The 13,390-nt window shown below is 43.2% G+C and overlaps 1 protein-coding gene across 2 annotated transcripts in view; it reads right to left on the bottom strand.

Annotated features, from left to right (window-relative positions):
- The window catches only part of SGK2 (serum/glucocorticoid regulated kinase 2), an 87,489-nt gene extending 85,902 nt beyond the window's left edge, over nt 1-1,587 (bottom strand). The window contains exon 1 of one of the 2 annotated variants that reach the window (XM_082272326.1): nt 1,433-1,587. The gene's annotated coding sequence lies outside the window, so the exon portion shown is untranslated. Of the gene's footprint in view, nt 1-1,329 lie in introns of both variants that reach the window. The other variant, XM_082272325.1, reaches the window with a different exon arrangement.
- Nucleotides 1,588-13,390: the final 11,803 nt, after the last annotated feature.

Genomic DNA, 13,390 nt, shown 5'->3' with positions numbered 1-13,390 from the left:
CCGCCACTGCTTTTGGGTCACCCTTTGTCTCTGCCCGCTACCAATCTCTGAGAACTGTCTCTTGGCTGCACCCCCTACCCACCTCCCAGTACCCCCTCTTTTAATATATACAGAAGCAAGTATCGTTTTGTGCTACTAAGTAATTTGTATGGAATTTGATAGATCCCACCCCAGCAACAATAGACTCCCCCAGCAACAACAGACCCCACCACAGAAACAATAGATCACCCACACAACAGACCCCCCCCCCCCAGCCACAATGGATCTCCCAAAACAAAATACCACCCCAGCAACAATAGACCTCCAGCAGCAACAACAGATCTCCCAGCAGCCAACATCAAAAGACCCTCCAGCAGCCAGCAACAATAGACCTCTCCCTCAACAGTAGATCCCTCCCAGCAACAATTGACCCCCCCAGCAACATAAGACGCCCCAGCCAATAACGATAGACCTACCCAGCAACAATAGACCTCCAGCAGCAACAAAAGATCTCCCAGCAGCCAACATCAAAAGACCCTCCAGCAGCCAGCAACAATAGACCTCTCCCTCAACAGTAGATCCCTCCCAGCAACAATTGACCACCCAGCAACATAAGACCCCCCCAGCCAACAACGATAGACCTACCCAGCAACAATAGGCCCCCCCCAAAATATAGACTCCCACCATCGACTATAGATTCCTCAGCAGCCTGCATCAATAGACCCTCCAACACACCTTGCCATTAAATACATTGAGTGTTGGAGGTGCCGGAACTGCGTTCCCCTGGGTTCCCGCTGAAAAAAGCCCTGCTTTCCTGCAACCCGTGGTTGCACAATTTGCACAATTCCTTCATCAACAATGGTGTTGACGGGGGAATCCCTTCTGCCAAGCAATTGTCTTTTTTCCGGGGGTGGAAAGCGGGGAAGCCGCCCCCGCCAGGAGAAGACAGTGATTATCGCTAGCGGCTATAGCAGCCCTTTGCGATAGTTGCAAGCGAATCCTGCCGGCTGATTAAACCCATGTTGATCGATCGAACAACTTTCAGCCTGCTCATTAACATTTTGAATTTCAGCAAGAATCAGCCAAGATTTGAACCATCTATGGCCAACCTAATATGACCCAGATGAGGTTTATCCGTCTAGGCTGATTAACCATTAATGTTACCAGCGATGGAAGTACAGGAAGAATACGCCTGCAAAATATTCATATATCAGTGACCCATTGCAGCGAATTCTGATTGAACTTTTTATTCAACATCAATACCTCTGCGTATAATAAGTAGCTATGCATTAGCGTGTTTAGCACATAATAATTAGTATGTAATAATTAGCACGGAATAATCGCTCTTACCTTATTACGACAACCACAGACAACTCTTTATCCAGCTGCAGCAATCTTTAACCCTTCCTCCTATGGAGCTAAATGTATTTTTTAGCCGGATGAATGTCCTTACCTGGGAAGTCGGATGGCGGTGGGCGTCTCGCTGTCGCAGAACTCTCAGACCCCGTATTACCTGTGGCTATTAAACAAACTTGTTTTTGAGCTGGGGGAGGTAGAGAGAATGTGGGCAGGGAGGAGGCAGAGGAGGAGGTTGCTGTGCTGGAAAAAAAAAAAAAAGGCTGAGGGACGAGTGTGAAGGTCAAATCTATTTCACTTAAGGAGCGGCTGAAGTTGGGCAAGTTAATGAGTAACCCCCCCTCTCTGTGTTTGGGCATTTTTTAAAGGGAATTATGAGTGTGCAGAACAAGTTCTTCTCATTGTGACACTTCTAGAGTCACTCAGGCGTTCAATGACAGGCGCAGAAGAAAGAGAAACTGGCTGCTCAAGATAAGCCAAAAATGCAGCTTTACCCCACAGGTAATAAAAATCCAGAAATACAGGGAAGGCGGCTGACACCCCCGACACGTCCAGAGGTGAATGGTGCATAATGTGCTGTGATAAGGAACAAAAAAAAAAAAAAAATAATTATAATAAGATTTGATTTTAAGGGCCATAGAAGGAGGGGTGCGGACAATTATATGTATAAAAAAAGTATAAATTTATTAAATCCACAAAGATAAAATACAAGTATCTAAGACAAAAACAATACATTTGCTTTTTTTTTTTTTTTTGGTTCAAAAGACTTCAATGAAGAAGCTTGCCAAAAGCATGTAGTGCCTTTTTACCGCGTTACTATGATTTGATTTTTTAATCTGCCCAACAACAAATTTGCCAAAAAAAAACACAAATCGTGGCAAAATGCGGTAAAAATGCAAAAAGCACTGCAGAAACGCTCAAAAGCAAACTGCATCGTTGGGAATGGAGCCTAAGGTATATTAAAAAAGAATAGTGCACACATGCAAAAGAAATGACTATCAAATATGGAGACAATCCATAAATAAAAATGGGGATTTAGTCCCACCATATGGCCATATCGTGCTCAAGCCCACCACTGCGTCAAAGTACCCCATTATCAGTGGGTCCTACACTATCCATGAAAAAGGATGAATCCAGCCTCTCTTACCCTTGGAGACAACACTCCTTGCTGGGATGGATGTGCTAATGCACTACAAAGGACTCCTCCTATATCTACTTGATAGTGGACACTGATAGAGTACAGGTGTGTGGGGGGTGGGGGGTGGGGTGCTCAACCTCAGAAGTCTGGTCAGACCGAATACATAATAAACAAGCAAAAAATTGGGGGAGCAAACCCTGAACATGAATATCTAAAGCCGGTGCAGCTATGGACCAAGCGACATGTATATTAAAAAAGAATAGCGCACACATGCAAAAGAAATGACTATCAAATATGGAGAATATGATAATGGGGTACTTTGACATAGTGGTGGGCTTGAGCACGATATGGCCATATGGTGGGACCAAATCCCCATTTTTATTTATGGATTGTCTCCATATTTAATAGTCATTTCTTTTGCATGTGTGCGCTATTCTTTTTTAATATACATATCGCTTGGTCCATAGCTGCACCAGCTTTAGATATACATGTTCAGGGTTTGCTCCCCCAATTTTTTGCTTGTTTATTATGTCTTCGGTCTGACCAGACTTCTGAGGTTGAGCACCCCACCCCCCCCCCCACACACACACACACACACCTGTACTCTATCAGTGTCCACTATCAAGTAGATATAGGAGGAGTCCCTTGTAGTGCATTAGCGCATCTATCCCAGCAAGGAGTGTTGTCTCCAAGGGTTAGAGAGGCTGGATTCACCCCTTTTTATGGATAGTGTAGGACCCACTGATAATGGGGTACTTTGACGTAGTGGTGGGCTTGAGCACTATATAGCCATATGGTGGGACTAAATCCCCATTTTTATTTATGGATTGTCTCCATATTTGAGAGTCATTTCTTTTGCATGTGTGCGCTATTCTTTTTTAATATACATGTTGCTTGGTCCATAGCTGCACCGGCTTTAGATATACATGTTCAGGGTTTGCTCCCCCAATTTTTTGCTTGTTTATAATGGAGCCTAAGGCCTCTTTCACACGGGCGATCCGCATTTCCGTATATCATCCCTTTTTTTTGCGGATGATATACGGACATAATGCAGGTCAATGGGATTGCGGATGTCAGCGGATGACCATCTGCTGACATCCGATTTGTGTCCTTTCAGCTCTGTTCCGTTTTTTGGAACGGAACAGAACCCTATTTTTTCTTCCGTTTAGAAAACGGAAAGGACACAAAATCGGATGTCAGCGGTGTCATCCACTGACATCCGCAATCCCATAGACATACATTATGTCCGTATATCATCCGCAAACAGATGGGATAATATGCGGACATACGGACCAGATGACACAGGTGTCATCCGTGTCCGTAAAAAAATAAAAAAATGCAGGAGCGGATCGCAATACGGTCCACTCCGTGTGAAAGAGGCCTAAGGCTAGGTTCACACTATGAATCGCCTATGAATTGCACCACACTCCTGTGCAATTCACATGTGATTCCGTGCAGTGCGATTTGAGCTCATTCATTTTCAATGGGCTCAAATCCCACCAAAGTAGTGAATGCATGGAAGTATTGTACCATGCAATCCGGTGCAGGCAAGCGCACTGCGTTTGTGACCTGTGCTTGGGGTGCCAGTAACATTGCACTGACAGCTGCTGCAGATTGCAAGGACAGTGCGTTTTGAACATGGTGTGGGAAACGCGATTCTAGGACAATATCCCCCCGGACAATATCCCCACAGGACAATATCCCCCCAGGACAACACCCCCCTGGACCACATCCCCCCGGACAATATCCCCCCAGGACAACATCCCCCCGGACAATATCCTCCCTGGACAATATCCCCCTAGACCAGTGATGGCGAACCCTGGCACCCCAGATGTTCTGGAACTACATTTCCCATGATGCTCATGCACTCTGCGGTGTAGTTGAACATCATGGGAAATGCAGTTCCAAAACATCTGGAGTGCCAAGGTTCGCCATCACTGCCCTAGCTAGACAATATCCCCCCTCTAACCCTAACCCTCTAACCCTAACCCTATGTCCCGGGGGATATTGCCGGGGGATGTTGTCCCGGAGGGATTATGTCCAGGGGGATGTTTTCCCGGGGGATAATGTCCGGGGGGATATTGTCCTGATATCGGGAAACGCACATGGATTGTGGGTTTCCCACACCATGATCTAGTATAAACCGGGGTATTAACCTCACTTTTAGGGCACACCAGAACATGGTGCGGGAATCCTGCTTTCTGTGGGCACTGTGTTCAAAACGCACTGCACGTGTCATCTGCAGCAGATGTCAGCATTAACTTAACAGCAAACTCCAGCAGAGTGACAGTCTCAGCTCTGTTCCTGTGTGCTGTGTGGAGGGAAGTGTGTCCCTTCCATCCAATCAGCTCTCAGAGCTCTTCTCACTGAGCCCTGCAGTGTGTAATTTTAGCTCTCCTTTCCCTTTTTTCTGACAGTTCAGACAAGCTGAATAAATCCTAGATTTCGAATTGCTGTAGAGAAGAGAAGACCGCAGATAAACAGGTACAACTTATGTAGGAGGATTTGTTTCATCTCTGTGTATCACCTGAGGCCAGCCACTTCACTGGGTATATGTAAGGGTTTTCAACCACTGTAAATGAAGGGCAAGGTGCAAGGTAATGTAGGTGTGGTTTAGAAGATCAGCTAATATGAAAATATAAAAATAAATCCACAACCAAAATGATTGGTAGATGCAGAAATCCAAGCAGCTGAGGTTTTTACAGATCCTGGGTTTTTCTGTAAAACTTTGGCCATGCCAAATCACCATATTGATCAGTGAGGCACAACATTAAGGTGCGGAATACGACCATATTCAATGTTACACACTAAATGACATCAAACATGATATCATATGTGGACTTTATGCATCTTTGTGCTTATATGTTCAGTTTGAATTGCTCAGGTCTTAAAAGCTTTGCCTTGGAATACAAGATATAACGAGTCCTACCAAGGATCTAAACACATTCTGCCACTCTAAACTCTAGAAAAGTTTAAGTATAGACCAGAGTTCTTCTTTAAGTAAAACAGGTGACTTTTTCCCATGCAGTGCTCATATAGATGAACAGTGTAATAGGTTGCCATCTGGTGGTAGAATAGGGGCACTACCAATCAGTGATGACGCAACTTGACAGTAGAGTAATATATTGTTAAAGCCATGGAGGAATTCACCAAGAATGAGATTTTTTTTTTTTTAAATTCCCCAATAACACAAAAGTGGTCACACCAATAATGTGAGGATCTGCTCATGCGTATATTGCACATGATCTTTCTTGAATTGACCTTCTTGATGATCTTTTTTTTACCCTAAAACTAAAATCCCTGCATCTATAGATCTCCATGATCTAACACTAACCTATCTAGCCCTGTAAAGGAGAAATCAGTATACATACCTTTTTTGAAGCCGATGCGACCCGACCTCCAGCGGCGGAAGGACATGGCCGACAAGAGCTGTGAAATGAATGGGGAGTGACGTCACCCATAGACTTACTGTGGGGCTTCCGTTATCAGCTGTGTCCTTTCCACCCACCTACACAGCGAAGCCATGGCTGACATCTCAGCGTGGGAACGGGTCAGATCAGCTTCAAAAAAGGTATGTATACTGAGATCTTCTTTACAGGGCTAGATAGGTTAGTGTTAGATGTTCATATGTAGCACCCTCCTAGGTAGGTGCTAGTGAGAGAGTATATTTTTGAGCTCTGTCTGCTTACCAGAGGGGCTGCAGGAAAATTTATATTGCTCTCTGCCTATTAGAGAGCAGGATCTGTTAGTGAGGTCTGCTCATTGTGCTCAGTATACGATTCATTCAGTCTGGAGAGTGTTTCACGCTGGTCCAATAGGGAGGCATGTTGGACAGTGGGAGGAAACCTGACGAATGGGTGCATAGGCTTTTGATATGTCCAGGTGATTGGCAGAGGGCCGAGGGCAGGTCGCCTTGGTGCATTCTGGGATACTGTATAAAAGCCAGGAGCACATGTGCTGCGGGGTCTTTGGCTGGAGAGTGGAGTCCCGGAGGGAGGGGGGCGGCTGCCTCCTCCTCCTGTGTAGAGGTGCCATGCGGTCGCAGGAGTTTGTCCTGAGGGCCAGAGGAGTGGTTGAGAGGAGCTGAACCCAGAGGTCCAGGGAAGCTGACTGAGAGGGGAGACACTGAAGACCCTGGGACTGCAGTATCGTGAGTACATGCCAGGTAATGGTTTGTTAACTGGTAAGTTAAAATTGTGAGGTATCTGCAGAATATAGAGGTCATCCCCAAGCCGGTGTGGTGTAAGTAGTTACACAGATACAAAGTGGATAATTGATATTTGGTGCCTCCAAAGATCAGCAACCTTATGTTTCTTGTTATTGTATTATTATTTTGTTTCCTTTTTTAATGAATGTTTGTTATATTTTGTGATTGGTTTAATAAATGGTCGCTACGGCCAATTTTACTCAAACAAGTGTGTTTAGTTGGGGTAAAAGGGTTGGGATTGGTTAGCGGTTATTATGATGAGGGTGACGATGGGGCCTTACGCATGTATTGTGTGCTGGAGAATTTTGCATTTTGTCCTGCACATGTGCATCTTTCCAATGCTAGCTAATAATTGATCTATGCATTTTCTGGCAAAGAAAAATAGATCTATGCACCTTCCATATCGTGCTTTGTTGGATTTGGTCTTGGGCTGCCTTAAACAATGTAGGGCTTTGGGTGTTTCAGTGTACCTTTAAGAAGAATGAGGGTTCCTGCAGGGCAATCCGGCTCTCAGTGTATTCACTGCTATTTATGCCTTAAATTTGGAGGTCAGATAGTATAGAGTTGGGGAACACATTTTGCAGGGATTGACTTAACAGAAACGCTTTCTAAGTATTTGTAAATGTATGCAACATTTTCCTGACCTACATATTGATGTAGCACCCTCCTAGGTAGGTACTAGGAAAAATATATGGGTGGCCCTGTCTGCTTATCAGGGAAGGGGGGGGGGGCCTTGATTGTTCAGCTAGGCTGTCAGGTGTGCCTGTTGAGCTTGGGGTGTCTCCCCACTGTGTCCAATGAGGGCTCTCATTGGACAGTGGAGGAAACCTGACCAATAGCACACCAGGGCTTGTATCTACCCCAGAGGGCAGAATCTGCCGCAGTGCATCCTGGGAGGGGATATAAGTCTGAGGGGAGCACACGACAGAGGTCTTTGGCGGGAAGCAAAGTCCCAGGAGGAGTCTGTCTCTTCTCCTGTCTGCGTCAGGAAAGGTGTCCTTGGCGGTCGGCTTAGAGGACAGAAGGTTGAGCTGAGCTGCAGAGAGGGATCCAGTGTGCTGTGGACTGAGTGGAGCTGCCGGGGCAGAAGTTTCCAGGAAAGCAGTGTCATGAGTACTGTAAACTGCCCAGGGGTCTGCCTAGGATAGGGGACCACTCCAGAAGTTCGGAGGGATCCAGGAGCCAGCTAACCAGTAGGAGGCTTAGAAAGGGGGTGCCTGAGTCTATGCCTTGAAGAGAAGTGTGTGTGTGTACAGAGGGCGCCGGTGCGGGCCCTGAATTGTTAAGCGTTGCAGCAGATGTACAAGTAGCTACCTCAAAGGGAGCTTCTATAAGGACTTTGTGCCACAAGAAAGGGACAGGAGTCAGTTCAGTGCTAACAGACTGCAAGTCAGCGTTCATTAGCGCCAACCGGCATTGACCGGCATTCAGCCAGCGTCAAGTCTGCGTCAGCAGGCATTTTTTCAGTTGCCCCCCTAATCTTGTGCGTATTTGAGCCAGAAATGTATTCCACTCATCCCTTCTCCCATCCAAGTTCTCATTAAACCTAAAAACCTAAAGATACTGGACTGATTCTTGTCTCAGTACTCACACTTGGAGAATATGCCTAACTATGCTGCTGTTGCTAGCGGTAACCCTGGCGGACCCATATCCAGCAAAACGGCTGGGAATTCTGCTACATTAAATAAAGTATTTTTGTCCCGTCTAGCTAGATCAACTGCTGCGGAATTTTTCAGTGTACTACTCTGTCCATAAGCACCTTGCCGGTTTTAGTTATAAACTGATCTGAACCACTGTTGTCATAACACTTACCATTGACGTGCACAGCCTATTGCATTAGGGTGTGCACCCTTGAGCTCAAACACACATGTGTGTGTGCATGTGTCTACATATACACTCACCGGCCACTTTATTAGGTACACCTTGCTAGTACCGGGTTGGAACCACTTTTGCCTTCAGAACTGCCTTAATTCTTGGTGGCGTAGATTCAACAAGGTGTTGGAAACATTCCTCAGAGATTTTGTTCCATAGTGATATGATAGCATCACGCAGTTGCTGCAGATTTGTGGGCTGCACATCCATAATGCGAATCTCCCATTCCACCACATCTCAAAGGTGCTTTATTGGATTGAGATCTGGTGACTGTGGAGGCCAATGGAGTGCAGTGACCTCATTGTTATGTTCAAGAAACCAGTGGTGAGATGATTTGAGCTTTGTGACATGGTGCATTATCCTGCTGGAAGGAGCCATCAGAAGATGGGTACACTGTAGTCATAAAGGGATGGACATGGTCAGCAACAATACTCAGGTAGGCCATGGCATTAAAACAATGCTCAATTGGTACTAAGTGTGCCAAGAAAATATCCTCCCACACCATTAAACCACCAGCCTGCACCGTTGATAAAGGCAGGATGGATCCATGCTTTCATGTTGTTTAAGCCAAATTCTAACCCTACCATCTGAATATCGAGACTCATCAGACCAGGCAACATTTTTCCAATCTTCTGTAGTCTAATTTTGGTGGGCCTGTTGGAATTCTAGCCTCAGTTTCCTGTTCGAGTGGCACCCAGTGTGGTCTTCTGCTGCTGTAGGCCATCTGCTTCAAGGTTCGATGTGTTGTGTGTTCAGAGATGGTATTCTGCATACATTGGTTGTAACAAGTGGTTATTTGAGTTACTGTTGCCTTTCTATCATCTCAAACCAGTCTGCCCATTCTCCTCTGACCTCGGATATCAAGAAGGCATTTTGGTCCACACAACTGCCGCTCACTAGATATTTCTCTGTAAACCCGAGAGATGGTTGTGTGTGAAAATCCCAGTAGATCAGCAGTTTTTGAAATACTTAGCCCGTCTGACACCAACAACCATGCCACGTTTAAAGTCACTTAAATTCCCCTTTTTCCCCATTCTGATGCTCCATTTCAACTTCAACAAGTCATCTTCATCACGTCTAGATGCCTAAATGCATTGAGTTGCTGCCATGTGATTGGGTTGATTAGCAATTTGTGTTACCAAGCAATTGAACAGGTGTACCCAATAGAGTGGCCAGTGAGTGTATATGACCCTGGCACATTATTCTCCCTGCTGGCACACTGAAAGAGAAGCGCGTAAACACTCTCTTGTGGCAGAGCTGGTAAGAGGGAGATCTTTCCCATCTTACCGCTGGCACACAAAGCAATAATGCTAATGCGAATAGGGTGATTAGGGCGTGCCCAGTCACAACCGGCACACCCTGTGCGCACACCTATGGCAATTACCCATGCTCCATCCAAATTAAAATAGAAGGTTTAACTTGAGTTCTGCTATAAGCCTTGGTAGATGCTTGTCAGAGAAGTCTGGTCCATAGGATAGATGGAGTACCTTGACGCGTGCATACACGCATGCGCAGACCAGCAACTGGTCAAGCAGACGTTCTTGTTTGTGGGTTAGGGAGCATGCATAGGCGTATGCACCCGTCACTAATGATGCCACCAGGTTCGCTATTTAAACTGGCCTTCTGCATGGACTCATTGCTGTTTGGTCTGCAGCTTCTGTGTATCGCTGCTTAATAATATAAATAAATAAATACATACAAGTGATAAAATCATACAAGTGGTAAAATCTACTACCGATCATATACTCATATTATTAAGAAATTGAATAAAATTAAATATAATTAAATCAATGTGTTAAATAAAGTCCATAGGTTAATCCTTCCGTAGTGGTGTGTCCTTCCCCAATATATATAAAGTGCTTTAGTGCTCGATCTGTGCTTTGCATGGGGTTTCCCCCTTCAGGTGTCTACTTACCACTAAGTAGATATAAGCAGGCATGAACAATTAGACTTTATATTCAGCGTCTCCACTTTAGCAGGAAAGGACTGTTGCTGGAAGATCAAGATAAATTCCCCATTTCCTCAGAAAAAAGAAACTGTTCATAGTGAAGTTCGTTTAAACATCACATTTATTGGGTGTACAAGGGGGCTTTATACTCACAAACATCACAAAATGACATGCAAAGAATATAGCAGGACGGCTCAGTGGTGTGCTGCTCCCGCAGCATACAATCCTCCGGCCGGAGATCACGTGGTACTCACTCTACCTATCGCTAGACGCGTTTCGCTGTGACACACAGCTTCATCTGTAGCTGACATGAGAGGCGTACCACTCAGTTTAAGTATGCTGCATTGCCACTCCTTCTTCCTTTCAAGTCCGTAGACCGATACTTTGTATTGCATGTGTTACTAATTGGTTAGAATCCTCGGAGTGGATGCTTTCTTATGTGAATGCTCATAGGGATAATTTAAAACCGTGTTTAACTTTATTAAATGTAAATGATTTGATTAAAAACAATGGCTCGCTAGCTATCTGTTAATTAAATATATAAGTAACTCCTTGTTTTCCTCTTATAATAAAACCTACGTTTTATGACCAAATCGGTTGGTTCTGGCCCATACATCTTGCGATTGGTTATGAGCGATTCCAAGTATATAATTGGTTAAAATATCTATAATGCCTAATTAAACATAAATATACTGTTTACAAGGCTAGGATAATTAATATCATACAGGAATATATTAAAATACATTATAACAAACAATTATGACATTATTAAAAATTCTAAAATATTAAATATATTGAAATTATTAAAATATAATTAAAAATCATTAATAAAACAGTTAATATCTAGTTCAACATTCAAACCTTTAGGCGTCATACTGTCTAATTTATGGATCCACCATGTTTCATTTTGTGAGATGGCTTTTCTCATGTTCGTGCCTCTCCAGTGTTTTTCTACCGTGTCTATTGCACAAAATTTCAATTTGCTCGGGTCTTTATTGTGTGCATGTCTGAAGTGGTTAGACAGACTATGCTTTTTGAAGCCTTTTTTGATATTGGCAATGTGTTCTCTAAGTCTGATCCTAAGTTCCCTGGTGGTCCGTCCTATATACTGGAGTCCACATTCACACTCTAATAAATAGGTGACATGTGTGGTCCTGCAGGTTATAAACTTTTCTATTTTATATTGTCGTTTGGTAACATTTGATTTAAAGTGCGTTTCTTTTTTGGATTTGTTATTTTTTCTACATGTTCGGCATATAACACAATTTCCGCACCTGTAGAATCCTTTTTGGTCTAGGTCACCGTTTTTTTCCGGGGGGTCAGGTATATTTTTAGCAATTTTATCTTTAAGAATGGGTGGTCTTCTATAGATGAATCGTGGTTTTGTTGGTAAAATATTCTTAAAAATAGGATCTCTCATTAAAATGGGCCAATGAGTTTTAAAAATGTTTTCTAATTGCTTGTACTGCTGGTTAAAATCTGTGCAAAAGGTGATTTGGTGGGTTTCCTTTATTTTATTTCTAGGTTTCAGTAGTTCTTTTCTGTCCGTATTTAACACTTTTTGTTGGATCTGGTTAAGATTTGTGGTTTTATATCCTTTATTTTTGAATCTTTGCAGCAACATATTAGATTGCTGCAAATAATCGTTTTCAGATTGGCAGTTTCTCCTAAGTCTCAACAATTGTCCTTTTGGGATTGCTGCTAGCCAATTTGGATGGTGATTGCTACTGGTTGGTATATAGCTGTTTCTGTCCGTACTTTTAAAGTATGTTTTGGTGGACATATGATTATTTGCTTTAAAGATGGTGAGATCTAAATAGTTAATTTCTTGTTCATTTATCGTTGCTGTGAAAGAAATCTGATATTTATTTATATTCAAAGATTCTATATATTTTGACAGGGATTCTTGCGATCCCTCCCATATAATTAAAATATCATCAATAAATCTTTTAAAACCTTTTAATTGTGGATGTGGTTTATTAAAAATGTAGTCAGCTTCCCACTTATTCATAAATATATTCGCTACTGTAGGGGCATACTTAGCGCCCATAGCTACGCCTTTAGTTTGCTTGTAAAAGTGCTTGCAGTGCCAAAAATAATTATTGCACATGGCCCATTCTAAAATATCTAATAAAAACTCTATTTGGGACGGAGGTAATTTCTTATCTGCCTTTAAAGCCCATCTGACTGCTGCGAAGGCGTCTTTTTGGTATATATTAGTATATAATGAGTTTACATCAACACTCGCTAAAATTGTAGTGTCCGTTATTTTTAATTGTTCAATATAATTTATCACATCTTTACTATCTTTGAGGTAGGATGTTGTTTTCTGTGCCAATGGTTGTAGATGAAAATCCACATATTCACCTACCCTTGCAAAAATAGATTCTATTAAATAGATAATAGGTCTCCAATAATATGGGTTGCCCCTTGGAGGACCCCAATAGGAGAGGAAACAGAGGGAGAGGCTCTTATTGGGGTCCTCCAAGGGGCAACCCATATTATTGGAGACCGAGAGGTTACCATCAAACACAGCCTCCTTATCAAGGACCCCCCACACAGCCACAACACAACGAAAGAAAAGAGGATGCAGAGGGGGGAAAAGGAGAAAGAAAACGAACCAACTAGGAGAGGGTATTTATAATTTGAGCAGTGTGACTCTGACAGATGAGGAGCTACGCATCCTCGATTTGGGGCTCAAATTTGCCCCTCCTAAAAATATAAACAAATTTAAGGCGTTCATTGACTTGCATAAATTTATAAGAACATTGAACATTAAAAAATTCTTTGCAAACAAAACAAATGAAAGATTAGAACAACCACAAGAAAGTAACATAGTACACAGTGGACTTAAAAATAGATCAACATTCAACCCAAAAATAAATAACAA

This window comes from Pelophylax lessonae, assembly GCF_965119305.1.
Source record: "Pelophylax lessonae genome assembly, chromosome: 11".
NCBI lineage: Eukaryota > Metazoa > Chordata > Amphibia > Anura > Ranidae > Pelophylax > Pelophylax lessonae.
Note: the sequence above shows the minus strand (reverse complement) of the source record. Positions and strands in the feature narration are given on the sequence as shown.